General features: G+C 44.7%; 1 long non-coding RNA gene and 1 other non-coding gene across 4 annotated transcripts in view; one reads left to right on the top strand and one right to left on the bottom strand.

Annotated features, from left to right (window-relative positions):
- LOC131382543 (uncharacterized) overlaps positions 1-6,788 on the bottom strand; it is a 14,780-nt gene extending 7,992 nt beyond the window's left edge. For 2 of the 3 annotated variants that reach the window (XR_009212095.1, XR_009212097.1), the window contains exons 1-2: positions 5,595-6,788; positions 1,315-1,567 (exon numbers count right to left, since the gene is read on the bottom strand). This is a non-coding gene — a long non-coding RNA (uncharacterized LOC131382543). Of the gene's footprint in view, positions 1-1,314; positions 1,754-5,594 lie in introns of those variants that run through there. The other variant, XR_009212096.1, reaches the window with a different exon arrangement.
- Positions 1,350-1,565, top strand: LOC116463634 (small nucleolar RNA U3). Its single transcript, XR_004246740.1, has one exon. It is a non-coding gene; the product is annotated as a small nucleolar RNA U3 (small nucleolar RNA).
- Positions 6,789-9,740: the final 2,952 nt, after the last annotated feature.

The raw sequence follows: 9,740 nt of genomic DNA, 5'->3' as shown, positions 1-9,740 counted from the left end.
AAAAAAAAAAAAAAAAAAAAAAATAATAATAATAATATCATTCTCTCAGTCAAGTGGTTCTGTTTTATTTTTCTCACATTCAAGAAGTCCTATTTTGAAATTTAATTTTTTTTTTTTTTGAGATAAGGTTTCACTCTTTCGCCCAGGCTGGAGTGCAGTGGCACAATCGTAGCTCACTACAGCCTTGAACTCCTGGGTGAAGCAATCCTCTCACCTCAGCCTCCTGAGTAGCAGGACTATAGGCATGTACTACCTCACTTGGCTAAAGAGAATGGGATCTTGCTATGTTTCCCAGGCTGGTCTCAAACTCCTGGCCCCAAAAGATCCTCCCCCCTCAGCCTCCTAAAGTGTTGGAATTACACCACGCCTGGCCTAATTTTGCTTTCTTAAAACAAAACCTAAACATTCCCATTTTTTTAGAAAAACTAGTAAACCACTCTTTTCTTCAAAAGCTGCTATTAAATCAATGGTGTATCTTACAATTGAGGGTATCTTAGAATTGAGGAAATATATCCTCTTTTCTACTATTTTTATATGTTGACACTGACTTTCCAGAAGTACCTGGTCTTTTATTTTCACTATATCTCTTACTGTATTTGTTTAAAACAGTGGTTGTCAAATTAGTGTAATTAACTCTCATGTGGGAAATCTATTAAAATGGGTTTCTGGGCTCTATCCCCAGGAACTCCATTCATCAGAACTGGAGAAAAGCTCAGTAATCTGCAGGGTTTTTTTTTTTTTTTTGAGATGGGGTCTCACTGTGTTGCCCAGGCTGGAGTGCAGTGGTGCTATCAGGGCTCACTGCAGTCTTGACCTCCTGAATTTAAATGATTCTCCCTCCTCAGCCTCCAGAGTAGCTGAGACCACAAGGGTGTGCCACCACACCTGTCTAATTTTTAAATTATCTGTAGAGATGAGTTCTCTCTGTGTTGCCCAGGCTGGGGACTCTGTGGTTTTGATAAACATCCTAAGTAACTCTAATGCAGGTATTTCACTAGCTATACTTCGAGGAACACTGGCCTAGAATGATATCAGGCAAAAACTACTTGCATTGTTGAGAAGTATAGTTGTCAATTGTTAGTATGCATACAGTAAGAATTCTGACCCATTTGGTTTATAATCATAATAATGAACCTCCATAATTTTCACTGACTATCTAGATGTGGTGCTTTGGGGCACAAAAGAGAATATGAAGCAAGGTCACATGGAGGCAACCCAATGTAGCCGAAAGTGTGATGAATGGAGACCACAAGAACCTGGTCCTGCCACTGACTAATTTTACAAGCTTGGGTAAAATTAAATTCATAAATTTACCTCTCTTCAGTTTTCACATTTTGTAAAAGAAAAGGAAGACTATGCTTTCAGGGATCATTTCTATAGTTCGTTACTAGAGAAGTTTCTCTGAATGCGTAGAACACCAGAAACCACAAGGAGGAGGCACAGCGTTCTCTCCTGAGCGTGAAGCCGGGTCCTGGTGTTGCTTCGCTGCAACTGCCATTTGCCATTGATGGTTGTTTTTCTCTTCCTTTGGGAGATTAAGAGGGAAAGGATGCAGTCTGAGCGGTTCCTATTAAAAAAACAAACAAAGAAACAAACAAAAAAACCAGGAGGAAAATAGCTTGGATAATTTTGCTATGTGGTACTGTGAAGAAATGGAACTTATAATAAAGAGTTTATAAATTATAAAGATATTTTCAAATATATTATTATTGCCACTGCCCTCAAGTTGGTCACAATGTGGTTAGGAAGACAAAACGTAAGTATCTACAAGTAAAATAAAAATATGACCCCTATAGACATTGCTTAAGGGGTAGTATGGAGTGCTTCTCAGTAAGATGATAATTAACTAAATCAACAGAATGAATCAGCTTAGCTATTTTTTTTTTTTTTTAGATGAGTGTCGCTTTTATTGCCTAGGCTGGAGGGCAGTGGCACGAACTTGACTCACTGCAACCTCCGCCTCCCACATCCAAGCAATTCTCCTGCCTCAGCCTCCTAAGTAGCTGGGACCACAGGCACCTGCCACTACACCCGGCTAATTTTTTTTTTTTTTTTTTTTTGTATTTTAGTAGGGACGGGGTTTCACCATGTTGCCCAAGCTGGTCTCGAACTCCTGAGCTCAGGCAATCTGCCCATCTCGGCCTCCCAAAGTGCTAGTATTACAGGCATGAGTCACTGTGCCTGGCCTAATTTTTTATATTTTTAGTAGAGACGGGGTTTGACCATATTGGCCAGGTTGGTCTCGAACTCCTGACCTCGTGATCCACCTGCCTTGGCCTCCCAAAGTGCTGGGATTACACGCATGAGCCACTGTGCCCGGCCTAATTTTGTATTTTTAGTAGAAACGGGGTTTCACCATGTTGGCCAGGCTGGTCTGGAACTCCTGACCTCGGGTGATCCACCTGCCTCGGCCTCCCAAAGTGTTGGGATTACGGGCATGAGCCACTGCGCCCGGCCGGCTTAGCTGTTTGTAACAGTTACCTTAGAAGATATGATTCGTTCAGTGTCCAAAAAAGTGAGAGTAAGGCTGGAAATAGAATCAAAGTCTGAATAAATGCAAAAAAAAGTGGTCTAGTCAATTATATTATTCCCAAAGAAAGCATATAATAACAGGAAGGGAGATGGTGGTCTGCATGGAGTCCAGAGAATATCCCACAGCATAAGGGTTTGCTGAAGTATGCTTTGATCACCATCTATTGTGGAGGTCCCCTGAACATGTGGATGGTCTGGTACCTATTTATTCCCTCGATAGATTCTATTGCGGCATAGTAAGTTGAATAGTTGGATGAATTAGCCAGCAAAATCATTCAGTTAATTTTTTCTTCAGTGATGCCTTGCTTACTAAGCCACTTTGAATTATGCTTTAGCTTCTCAACTATTGATAAGAAATAATGCATTGACTTGCTAACATGAATAGCTAACTCATAAAATTATGAGGTGACATTTTAAGACCTAAGTCCCTTAAGAGTTTAGCTCGTATAAATTAGTCCTTGTCAGTTGATCAAATCAGGTTGCACTGAGAAAAATCTAGCTTCTGGGCCTTGAAAGCTAACAGGTAGATTCTGGACCATGGCAATGATAATAAGGATGGATTTACCCAGTAATTCAAAAGACCAGACTACAAGATTTGGAGTCAAACAAACTTCGGCTAGAAGCCTGGTCTGCCTGTTTCCTCATCTGTTAAATGAGATATATCTATTTCATAGCATTGTTACAAAGAGTAAATGGAATCATGTATATAAATTTCTTACCAAGGTGCGTGGTACCATGTCAGGATCATGTTTTGTTTTGTTTTGGTAATCTGGAAATCCCCATAGTAGGAACAAAATAAATACTTGTCAAATGAATGAATGATTATCATCATTGCCACCCTGTAAGGTTGTGGGGTGCCCTCTGCTTTCCCTCAAAACTTTCCTGTCTCTGCTGTCTTTAACACTGGGATAATAGAATTTCCAGAAAGTAACACATGGTTAATTGCAGATGAGAGATATAAATAGTAGGTGTTTCAGACTAAAATGTGATTGAGATTACTATGGCAAGGGGGATCTAGGAAAAAACTTCAAGGACCATTTTGAACTTGGTCTAGTTTTTAAAACAGGTCATAAACTCAAATACTGACAGGGATAACTGGGGTGGGGTTAGATTAGACAAACCCAGTCCAAAGAGGGCAGCCTCTACTCAGTTTCTGCCAATTGATTCTGTGCAAGAATCTAGGTCGGCTTGACCTTTCAGTTTCCACAGAAATTCTAGAATCTTGGTTTAACCATGAAACTTTACAATTATTTAATATTGAAGAATAATTGAGAAAAAAATTTTTGACCAGGCACAGTGGCTCATGCCTATACTCCCAGCACTTTGGGAGGCTGAGGAGGGAGGATCACTTGAGCCTAGGAGTTCAAGACCAGCCTGGACAACATAAAGAAATCCTGTCTGTACAAAAAACAACAACAACAAAAATAGCCGAGCATGGCAGTGCATACCTAATACCTATAGTCCCAGCTACTTAGGAGAATGAAGCAGGAGGATCACTTAAGCCCAGGAGTTTGAGGCTGTGGTGAGTCCCACTGTACTCCAGCCTGGATGACAGAGCAAGACCCTGTCTTAAAAAAAAATAGAATAGGGATGATATTTTAAAAAATACAATACAGTTTGATAAAGCTACATTAGAATTATGTAAATCGTAGACATTAAGTTTTGTCCAGAGGAGAAGTTTAAAATTTTACAGAAGGGAAGAAGCCTGAGCCATATATTTAACAATATCTATTCCTTTACATTTTAAGGGAATGCGTTCTAATTGCTGTAAGTTATAAATACCATATTTCACTGTTCTCTTTTCCCTGGACTTGGATTTTTTTAAAAATTGTGAGACAAGATCTCACTCTATTGCCCAGGCTGGAATAAACTGGTGTGATCACAGCTCACTGCAGTCTCAACCTCCTGTGCTCTAGTGATCCTCCCACCTCAGCCTCCCAAGTAGCTGGGACTACAGGCATGTGCCACCATGCTCAACTAATTGTTTTATTTTTTGTAGAGACAGGATCTCGTTGGTCAAGCACGGTGGCTCATGCTTGTAATCCCAGCACTTTGAGAGGTTGAGGCGGGCAAATTACCTGAGGCCAGGAGTTCAAGACCAGCCTGGCCAACATGGTGAAACCCTGTCTCTACTAAAAATAAAAAAGTTAGCCAGGAATGGTGGTGCATGCTTGTAACCCCAGCTCCTTGGATAGCTGAGGCATGAGAATTGCTTGAACCCAGGAGGCAGAGGTTGCCTTGAGCTGAGATTTCACCACTGCGCTCCAGCCTGGGTGACTGAGACTCTGTCTCAAACAAACAAACAAAAAAGTCCAGGCACAGTGGCTCATGCCTGTAATCCTAGCACTTTGGGAGGCCGAGGCGGGTGGATAGCCTGAGCTCAGGAGTTCGAGACCAGCCTGGGCAACACGATGAAACCCCTTCTCTACTAGAATACAAAAAATTAGCCGGGCGTGGCAGCGTGTGCCTATAATTCCAGCTACGTGGGAGGCTGAGGCAGGGGAATTGCTAGAACCTGGGAGGCAGAGGTTGCAACGAGCCGAGATCACGCCACTGCACTCCAGCCTGGACTACAGAGCAAGACTCCATCTCTTAGGAAAAAAAAAAAAAGAAAGAAAAAGAAAAAGAAGACAGGGTGTTGTTATATTGCCCAGGCTGGTGTTGAACTCCTGGACTCAAGAAATCCTCCTGTCCAGGCCTCCCAAAGCGCTGAGTTCACAGGCATGAGCCCCCGTGCCCAGGCCCAGAAGTGGATTTTTATTTATTTATTTATTTTTATTAATTTTTTTTGCACACAAAACAATAAACATTTTCTAAAAATACATACAAACAAAAAGATGCATATCAAACATATTAGGAAGGTTGCACAAGGGAAGACGGGGAATAGAAATGGGGAGTGGGAATTAAAGAAAATAAATGAGAGAGGGACTTTGTATGGATCAATGATAATAACTCAATCCTCTATTTGACAAAGAAGAAGGAAGAGGAAGAAAAAGAAAGTGGGATAAAAGATGAGAAAGGGAGGAAAATAGAAAAAATTAGAGTATGACTCCAGGGTAGACCTGTTTTGTTGTCACTGAGTTGGTTGGTTTGTCTATTGTATTTTTCATATGTTTCGCCACGTTGGCCAGGCTGGTCTCGAACTCCTAGCCTCAAGTGATCAACCCGCCTCGGCCTCCCAGAGTGCTGGGACTACAGGCGTGAGCCACCACGTCCAGCCCCCACATTGCTTCTGGCCTCCGTGGTAGACCTCCCAGACGGGGCGGTCGGGCAGACGCGCTCCTCACTTCCTAGAAGGGGTGGCCAGGCAGAGGCGCTCCTCACTTCTTCCCAGACCGGGCGGCCGGGCAGAGGCGCTCCTCACTTCTTCCCAGACGGGGCGGCCGGGCAGAGGCGCTCCTCACTTCCCAGACGATGTGTGGCTGGGCAGAAGCGCTCCTCACATCCCAGACGGGGCGGCCGGGCAGAGGCGCTCCTCACTTCCCAGACAATGGGCGGCCGGGCAGAGGCGCTCCTCACTTCCCAGACCATGGGTGGCCGGGCAGAGGCGCTCCTCACATCCCAGACGGGGCGGCAGGGCAGAGGTGCTCCTCACTTCTTCCCAGAAGGGGCGGCCAGGCAGAGGCGCTCCTTACTTCCCAGACGGGGCGGCCGGGCAGAGGCGCTCCTCACTTCCCAACCGGGGTGGCGGCCGCGCAGAGGCGCTCCTCACATCCCAGACGATGGGCGGCCAGTCAGAGACGCTCCTCAGTTCCAAGACGGGGTGGCGGCTGGGCAGAGGAGCTCCTCAACTCCCAGACGGGGCGGCCGGGCAGAGGCGCTCCTCACATCCCAGACGATGGGCGGCCAGGCAGAGACGCTCCCCACCTCCCAGACGGGGCGGCGGCCGGGCAGAGGCTGCAATCCCAGCACCCTGGGAGGCCAAGGCAGGCGGCTGGGAGGCGGAGGCTGCAGCGAGCCAAGACCACGCCACCTCACTCCAGCCCGGGCAACGCCGAGCAGCGAGTGAGCGAGACTCCGTCTGCAGTCCCAGCACCTCGGGAGGCCGAGGCGGGCAGAACACTCGGGGTCAGGAGCTGGAGACCAGCCCCGCCAACAAGGCGAAACCGCGCCTCCAGCCAAAGGAGAAAAAGCAGGCAGCGGTGGTGGCGCGCCTCGGCAATCCCAGGTAGCCCGCAGGCCGGGGCAGGAGAATCACGGGAGCTGGAGCCAGGGACTCTGCAGCGAGCCGACTAGATTCCAGCCTGGGCCACAGAGGGAAGAAAAGGAGGGGAGGGGAGGGCAGAGGAGGGGAGGGGAGGGGAAGGCAGGAAGGCAGAAGTGGATTTTTAAAGTCCTTTTCTTCTCTGATTCCTCTTTTATACAGCAAGTAAAATCCTAACAAAAAAGTGTCTTAAATTGAATTATTGAAAGGATTCTCTGAGCCTAATTTCATAGAATTTATAGGATAAATGGGAGAAGCATTCCTCCTGGAGGGAATAACATGTGCAGAGATGTCAAAGAGGAAAGTGATATGTGTTTGGGAAACCAACTGCAGTTGAACAGCAGCATATTGTGATTAAAGCACGTGCTCTGGAGGCAGATCTAACTTTAGGCATTGGTTCTGCCATGCACCAGCTTTCTGATTTTGGGCAAGTTATTTAAGTTTCCATTACCTTACCACTCCTCGAACTCCCGACCTGCTAGCTATTACTGTTATTGTAATTTTTGTAATTGCTACTTTTAGAAGACAAAGTAAGAAAGAGCTGGCCACTGGGGACAGCAGACTTTTCATCCTAGAAACATGGCCCAGTTTGTCTAAAACCTTACCGAGAAGGCCACAACACCACCGACGAACACTGCTGTGACTTATTTGAAAACCTGGTTGGCTATATTTTGGCACTGTGCCAAGGTCGAGCTGGTTCCTCCAACCCCTGCTTAGATTCCTAGTTATTCAGAGCTTTAAAAAAAAATAGCTGGGCATGGTGGCTCACGCCTGTAATCTCAGCACTTTGGGAGGCCGAGGGGGGCAGATTATTTGAGGTCAGGAGCTTGAGACCAGCCTAGGCAACATGGTGAAACCTCGTCTCTACTTAAAAAAAAATAGAAAAATTAGCCGGGCATGCTGGCACGTGCCTGTAATCTCAGCTACTCGGGAACCTGAGGCAGGAGAATTCCTTGAAGCCGGGAGGCAGAGGTTGCAGTGGGCCGAGATCGCGCCACTGCACTCCAGCCTGGGTGGCAGAGAGACTCTGTCTCAAAACAACAACAAAAAAACCACTCAGTAACACTCAAACTGATAGCTTCAAACAGCTCACAGTTAAGGAAGCTATGCGGAATGGTTTGGTGGCCACTGAGGTGCGGATGTGATTTTATATCCAAGAGCACAAAGGCAGACATGGCATCACTGACTATAATGTTTGAAGACCAATCTTAAACATCTGATTCTATTTCATTTATTTTTTGAGTATTCTTGGACTATGTGTGATCAGACTGCTATGTGTCAAAAAAAAAAAAAGTGGGGAAAAACGAAACTGGGAAAGGAAAAAAAGACTAGAATATGAAGGTTTTTTTTTTTTTTTTTTTTTTTGAGATGGAGATGGAGTTTCACCTTGTTGCCCAGTCTGGAGTGCAATGGCGCGATCCTGGCTCACTGCAACCTCCACCTCCTGGGTTCAAGCGATTCTCCTGCCTCAGCCTCCTGAGTAGCTGGGATTACAGGCATGCGCCACCATGCCCGGTTAATTTTGTATTTTTAGCAGAGATGGGGTTTCTCCATTTTGGTCAGGCTGGTCTCGAACTCCCGACCTCAGGTGATCCACCTGCCTTGGCCTCCCAAAGTGCTGGGATTACAGGTGTAAGCCACTGTGCCTGACCGAAGGTATTGTACTTTATCTTGCAGATAAAAGGATCTATATTTTCAAAAGACTGGCAGGTGGGGAAGCGGTGGGCAGGAGGTCAGGCAGTGGGTATGTGAGACAGGAAAACCAAGGCTTGGGCAGTGGCAGTAAAGGTAGGTAGAGGGACTTCATACAATGGAGAATAAAGATGAGTTGATGATCTATCTACTGGGATGGGAGTTTAGGTAATTGAGTGGATGGTGTTGCCGTTAACCAAAATAGGGAATTTAGGAGGAAGAGAAGGTTTGGGTAGGTTGATGCAGGGGTTTTTCAGTTTGGGACATGTTACGGAGTATGGCTGTTTAATTTCAGGTAGGAGATGACTAGTAAGGGTTGGATATGTAATAATAACAACATCTAAAATATTTTATAATAGTAATTGTATGCTATGCACTGTTCTTAGTGCTTTACATCTGTTAATTTATTTGACTCTTATAGCAACACTCTGAAGTAGATACCACTATTTTCCCCATTGTAAAGATTAGGAAACTGTGGCACACGTGCCTTAACTTACCTAAGGTCACGTGGCTAGGAAGCCGTGCAACTATGGGTCTTGGGTTTGGGGGCATAGGAAATGTCCCAAGAAAAAGTGATTGGAATATTGTGCCAGGAAATGTGCTGACAATGTGCTAGGCATTGCCAAGACTGACCCAGGCTTTGTTTTCATGGAGTTTATAGCCTAGTGAGTTGCATACATTTGGGGGTAGTAAAATATCATGCAAGTGAAAATTAGAAGATAAGAAAGCCAAGGATAAAATCTTGAAGATCACTAATATTTATGCAGTAAAGAGAAGAAAAAGTCACAGGAAAAAGATGTAGATGAAAGTACAATTAAAAGTAAAGAAGAAAGTTAAGAGTAAGTGAAGGTTTGGAAACTATTAGAAGAGGGAGTTTTGAGGAGAGAGTGTTGTCTGAAAGGTCCAGTAAGATAAGGAGTGAAGATGTCTACTGGAATTGATCACTAACAGATCTTTGATGTCTTTTATGGCCCTAGCAAGAGTAGCTTCTTACAAAGCTAGGTAGGAACAAATTGCAGTGGATTAATAAGAAGTTTAAAAGCAGGACCAAAAAGAAGACAGACTGGAGTAAGGGATCTAAGTTAGGTGTTCTGCAGCAAGCTAAGCAAGATAAAATACTATAATTAAAGTAAAGCAGTGGTCCAAACTTTTGACACTGGAATACTTTCAGAGCGCTAGCCAATCAGAGCAACAGCAGTGAGAAGGGGAGCATTAAAGGCACAAAGACATTTTTAGGGAAGAATCAATATGACTTGGTAACAAAGGAATAATCTAAAATGATCCCCCCCACCTTTTTTTTTTTTTTTGAGAC

The sequence above is a fragment of the Hylobates moloch genome, unplaced genomic scaffold (assembly GCF_009828535.3).
Source record: "Hylobates moloch isolate HMO894 unplaced genomic scaffold, HMol_V3 SCAFFOLD_45, whole genome shotgun sequence".
In the NCBI taxonomy this organism is placed as follows: domain Eukaryota; kingdom Metazoa; phylum Chordata; class Mammalia; order Primates; family Hylobatidae; genus Hylobates; species Hylobates moloch.
The sequence above is the reverse complement of the archived record's forward strand: the minus strand, read 5'-3'. Positions and strand labels throughout refer to the sequence as shown.